This window comes from Spermophilus citellus (genome assembly GCF_964194105.1).
Source record: "Spermophilus citellus genome assembly, chromosome: 4".
In the NCBI taxonomy this organism is placed as follows: domain Eukaryota; kingdom Metazoa; phylum Chordata; class Mammalia; order Rodentia; family Sciuridae; genus Spermophilus; species Spermophilus citellus.
The window spans coordinates 25,230,778-25,236,777 of record NC_138185.1 but is presented as its reverse complement, the minus strand read 5'-3'; the positions used below and the strand labels follow the sequence as shown (position 1 = coordinate 25,236,777).

The 6,000-nt window shown below is 48.5% G+C and overlaps 1 protein-coding gene across 4 annotated transcripts in view; it reads left to right on the top strand.

The window, feature by feature from the left end:
• DNMT3B (DNA methyltransferase 3 beta) overlaps window positions 1-6,000 on the top strand; it is a 54,770-nt gene that overhangs the window by 9,123 nt on the left and 39,647 nt on the right. For 3 of the 4 annotated variants that reach the window (XM_081289164.1, XM_081289163.1, XM_081289165.1), the window contains exon 1: window positions 5,463-5,992. The exons of the other annotated variant lie outside the window; for it this stretch is intronic. The gene's annotated coding sequence lies outside the window, so the exon portion shown is untranslated. Of the gene's footprint in view, window positions 1-5,462; window positions 5,993-6,000 lie in introns of those variants that run through there. 4 annotated transcript variants of the gene reach the window in all.

Genomic DNA, 6,000 nt, shown 5'->3' with positions numbered 1-6,000 from the left:
GCAAGACACTTGCCCATGTTCCTTCAGCGGGGTAGCAGAGGTAGCAGGAGAACAGAATCAAGGCTGCGAACCTCTCCTCAGCCATGCTTTCCCTCCAGAGGTCAAGTCTGAACTTTCAAAGTTAAGGGAAGCCAAGTCCAGGTGACTTGCTGGTTTGCCTGAGGGCAGGGTAAGGAGATGATGACAGAGAGCTTCCAGGGAAGGAAAATTTAGTGAATGCCCAGTATGGGGTACAAGTGTCCTTGCTCTCAGGAACCTCAATGTGGATGAGTCAATGTCAATGTTACTGCAGGAGGCTGGGGGTGTAACTCAGGGCTAGAAACTTGCCTACCAAGGGCCAGGACCTGAGTCCCATCCCCAGCACTTCCCCCCCAAACACACACACACACACACAAAGAGAGAAAGGAAAAGAAGACACTGATGAGCGCTACCTGAACATATTCTTCTGTGCTCTTGTCTAGTCAGGAACATTTATATAAAAGAGTTCAATGACCCATTTTGAGATTTTAAAAAAAAGGAGAAAACAAGAGTTTTGGGTGTTCCTGTTGAAAAGGAAAGGTAAGAAACCCACTTTGCAAATGAAGGTGGCTGCTAATGACACCACAATTAAGACCCAGCACTTCACAATGGGCTCTTTCACACACAAGCCCGGGGCCCCACAGCCCCTGGAATCAGCCTTACTAATTTTTATTATTATTCCAATTAGAGTGGCCAGAGGACTGAGGGCAAGCTCCTTTGCATAGTACATAAGGTGGGGGGTCACACGTGACAGAGGGGGGTGGCTCCAGCTGGCACTCCCTGCTCTGGCACCAAACAGAGGTGGCTCTAGGACAAACTGCCTCCACTTGCTGAGCCTCAGTTTCCTCAACTAGAAAACAGCTCACGGTCCCCAACACTGCCTGTAGACCCAGAGGTAAACTGGGCTCAACTTAGTAGCAGGGAGCTCAAGGGACAGACAGAGCTATCTCCACTGGGAGGAGGCAAAGAGAATGTTCAACCAGTGGGGAACAGCACGTGTTCACTATTGATAACGATATAGTTTTTTATTTAATCAGCACTTTCATGCTATTTTCCAGTGAGCTAGGCACTGTCTGAAATTATTTATATATATATATAATTATATATATAATGAGAATTATACGACCATATACATATATATATGGTCGTATAATTCTCATTATAACCCTTTGAAGTAGGTAAAATTATTATCTTCATTTTAATGATGAAGAAATTGAGACATGTCTTGTGGTCTTGTGCTCATTAAAACTACCTGCCTGCCGGGCACTGTGGTGAAAGCCTGTAATCCCAGCAGCTCAGGAGGCTGAGGCAGGAGGATCCTGAGTTCAAAGCCAGCCTCAGCAAAAACTAGGTGCTAAGCAAATCAGTGAGACCCTGTCTCAACATAGAACTGGAGAAGTGGCGCATTGGTCTTGTGCAGCTGAGTTCAATCCCTGGTACCCATCCTGCCCAAAATAAACTTCCTGCCCTATATTAAGCACCTATGATCTACTGTGCTAATCACTTCATAGATATTATTAAAAACCTGTCAACCTGCCGTTGGGGCTCTAAAAACCGAAAAGATGATAGTATAATTTAAGACAAATGCAATATTGAACCAGCACTACTTTGTATTTTATTTTGAGACAGGGTCTCACTGACTTGATAAGTTGCTGAGACTGACTTTGAACTCGCAATCCTCCTGCTTCAGCCTCCCAAATTGCTGGGATTACAGTCGTGTGCCAATGTGCCTGGTCATAATTTCTAAATTATAGAAGAGTTTCAAGGTTGTAAAGCTGGTACAGAGAAGTCATGATTTTTTAAAAATATTTTTAAGTTGTAGATGGACACAATATCTTTATTTTTATTTATTTATTTTTATGTGGTGCTGAGGATGGAACCCAGGGCCTCATGCACGTTAGTTAGGCAAGTTCTCTACCACTGAGCTACAATCCCAGCCCCAAGAATTCATGATTTTTTTTTCTCTCTCTCTCTTGGTGCTGGGGATAGGACCCAGGATCACGTGCTTGCTAGGAAGTCAATCCTTCTATCACTGAGCCATGCCCTCAGTCCAGATCACAGACTTTTTATCTCTTTAATGTACATTGATCACCTTCATGATTATAATGATTGTGATCTGATGGGATATGTTTTAAAGTAAATGCTGAGGTGACCACACAGAGCAGCTGCTCGCTCAAAGTCTGGCTTCACCCCTGATTAACCTTGTATATGTCCCTCTGTCCTTCAGTCCTCTTACCTGAAATAGGGCCCCCAAACACCCTTCCCCTGCCTCCCAGTGGGGTGGATGTGAGGCTCAGATAAGATGGCAAATACAACCAAAGGCCTTTGCAAACTGAAGTTCTGTGCCCTGGGGAGGCCACAGGCCCTTTTTCCTTCCACCCATTCTCCTGATGGTTATGATCCTTTCTGAGTGCCAGGACCAAGACCATTTAGATCCTTGCTCTTCCTGGATTTAGGGCTATGCTGTCCCCAGAAGTGCCTGCCTTGTTTCAGCTCACCCAGCCCCTTGCCATCTGAACCAGCATTCTCCTTGGTGGCACAGACATCCTGTTCGGGGTGGCAGGTCTTGGCTTAATGTTCAGAAAGCAGAGGTCCACCAGGCCTCCCAAGTTCATAGAGATTTTTTTTCCACATAGACCTTCCCTAGATGGTGGGGCTAAACCATAAGTCTTCCCAAGAAATCCCCTTCTTGCTGGGTGTGATGGCACACCCCTGTAATCCCAGCAACTGTGGAGGATGAAGTAGGAGGATTGCAAGTGAGGCCAGTCTTAGCAATTTAGCGAGATCCTGTCTTAAAATTAAAAATAAAAATGAATGGCCTTGTGCAGTGTTGGATGCCTATAATTGCAGTGGCTTAGGAGGCTGAGGCAGGAGCATTGCAAGTTCAAGGCCAGCCTCAGCCACTCAGAGAGGCCCTAAGCAACTTAATGAGACCCTGTCTCAAAATAAAAAATAATTTGTTCCCAGGTTTTGGCACCAAAAATAAATAAATAAACAAACAGGGCTGGGGATGTAGTTAAGCACCCCTGGGTTCAAACCCTCATACAGAAATTAAAAAAAAAAATGACTGGGGGTATAGCTCAGTGGTAAAGTGCCCCTGATGTCAATCTCTAGTACCAAAAAAAAAAAAAAAAGAGAGAGAGAGAAGAGATCCTCTTTATCATCTTTATTGGTCTCCCTGTAGCAATTGACCAGAATAATACGCTTTTATTTATTTTATTTATTTATTTATTTATTTTTTTTTGTACTGGGGATTGAATCCACAGTGCTCTACCACTAATCTATAAAGCCAGGAATTTTTATTTTTATTTTGAAACAGAGTCTCACTAAATTGCCCACACTGACAACCAATTTGCCATTCTCTTGTCTCAGCCTCTTGAATCACTGGGATTATAGGCAGATGCCACCAAGCCTGGTGGGAACATACTTTTGGGTGTTTGTCCCCAACACCAAGAATTTCCTGCTGCTCCTCCCCCTGAGGCCCTCCAGGGAAGGAGGCAGGTACTGAAGCAGTTCCTTCCTCAAGTCTCCTTAGCCTTTTCCTGGGCTCTTAGGTAGAAAAATATCCAGTGTGGGCTGGGGATGTGGCTCAAGTGGTAGCGCGCTCGCCTGGCATGAGTGTGGCCCGGGTTCGATCCTCAGCACCACATACCAACAAAGATGTTGTGTCTGCTGAGAACTAAAAAATAAATATTAAAAATTCTCTCTCTCTCCTCTCTCACTCTCTCTTTAAAAAAAAGAAAAAGAAAAAGAAAAATATCCAGTGAGTTTAGACACTTTAGCAACTTCTAAAGTCTTTGCCATTTGCTCATTTAATTACTAACTGGCAAGAGATGCATGGAGGCCAAGGTGCTAGGAACACCATTTGCCGGTTATCCCAGGTACTCTGGAGGCTGAAATCAGGAGGATTACAAATTTGAGGCCAGCCCGGGGCAATTTAGTGAAATACTGCCCAAAAGTCAAATTTATAAAAGAGCTGAAGGGCTGAGCTGGGCATGTACTTCAGTGGTAGAGAGCTTGCCCTGCATGAGTGAGCCCTGGGTTCAAGCCCCAGACAGACAGAAAGACACACACACACACACACACACACACACACACAGGGCAAGGAGAAAGCTGGGTTTACTCAGACCTAGAGCCCGGAAGGCAGGAAACCTGTGTTCCTTCATTCATTCAACAAACTTGTATCCAGCTCCTTTTGGTACTGGGCTTCCCCTCCCCCCATCATTACTAGAAAGAAAATTTGCATCAACCCAAGATAGACAGATGTAGTTCCTGCCTGTTTAGAATGAACTTTACAATGTGTACGTAGAACCATGTAAACAAGAAAACAAATATGCAAATCAATTTCAGCCAGCTCTAAGAGCTACCTGATCAGAATGAAATAGAAAAGTAGTGATGGAGAGGGGAGGTGGTTTGGTGGGGCAGTTGGGAAGAACTTCTCTGGAAGGTGACCTTTTGGGAGAGAACTGAGTGGTGAGAAGTTTGTCATGCAGTGCTCTGGGAAAAGAATGTCCAAGTAGAAGGAACAGCCATGCAAGTCCAAACTGCAAACAGCAAAGAGGAGGGAAGACTGGAATGGAGTCAGAGAGGGGAGAGGGCAGGAGATACCTGAAGAGGAAGGCAGCATTAGCTCATTACAGGGTCTTGTAGACTCTCCTGTCAGTCATTCATTCCTTTATTCACTTAACACATTTTTTTTTTTTTTAGTATGGGGGCTTGAATCCAGGAGCACTTAACCACTGAGCCACATCCCGAGCCCTTTTTATTTATTTATTTATTTTTAATTTTGAGATTGGGTCTCACTAAGTTGTTTAGGGCCTCACTAAGTTGCTGAAGCTGGCCTTGAACTTGCAGTTCTCCTGCTTCAGCTTCTGGAGACCCTGGGATTACAGGCATGTGCCACCATGTCTGGTTTAAGACTTATTTATTGAGCGTCTACTTTGATCCTGTCATCAGTCTAATACGTGGAGACAATTAGCAGACAAATAAATAAATATAAATACTAGGAACGGTAATATTAGGAAGCACCATTTTCAGATAATACAATGCCCATTTAATGGCAGAGGCAACCAAGACGTGCTCATGGAGTCGGGCTTCTTCCTCAGGGAGAGGATGTGTGCAGGGCCTGGGAACCCAGGCAGCCAGAGACCTGATGGCCTCTTCTCTGCGTTCCCCTCCCCTCCGCTAAAGATGGCTGACAAAGACCTAGTTGGGTGGAAGGGAGGAAGGGCTAGTCAGAGGGTCCACAGCGGGATGAGCTGGAGAGGCATCGCAGCGCCCCAGTGGCACTGCGACTGACTGGAGGTGAGGGTGAAGCGGAGACTGCTTGCTGTGTGACTTCAGAGGGGGCCTTTCCCTCTCTGGGCCCCGCATCCAGATCTGTCTGGAGTGGGGTGGGGGGCTGGAGAGGGAGCAGAGTTGGGTATCTACAGTCCCCTTCGGGCTGGTTATCCCCGTCGGTGATTTAACAGGCCTTTGGGGACGAGAGGCGGTGCCCGCGGAGGAGGGGCGGAGGGAGGCTCCCGGAGTGATTTCAAATTTCCCTCGTCCGCTCCCCCCCGCGCCGCGGCCGGGCTCTGAGTGGCTGCGGCGGGGGCGGCCCCGGGTGGGGGCGGGGCGAGGGCCGGGCCGGGGCTACAAGGGGAGTCGGCGCCGCCCCCTGCCCACCCTCAGCCGCAGCCCGGCCCGGCCCGCGCCGCTCCCTCGCAGCAGCCGCCCCCAGCTCGGCCGCCTCGGCCCGCGTGGACGCCCCGGGCGCCCCCCGACGACGGCACCGGCCCCCTGGCAGGCGGGCGAGCGGGCGGCCGCGCCCGCCGGCACCGCGGGGGTTAAGTGGCCCAAGTAAACGTAGCTCGGCGATCGGCGCCGGAGATTCGCTAGCCCAGCGCCCGGCGCGGCCGCCCGCCGCCTCCCGCCCGCCGGTCCCGACCCGCGGAGCGACCACCGAGCCGCGCCCGAGCCAGCCCCGCGGCAGGTGAGCGT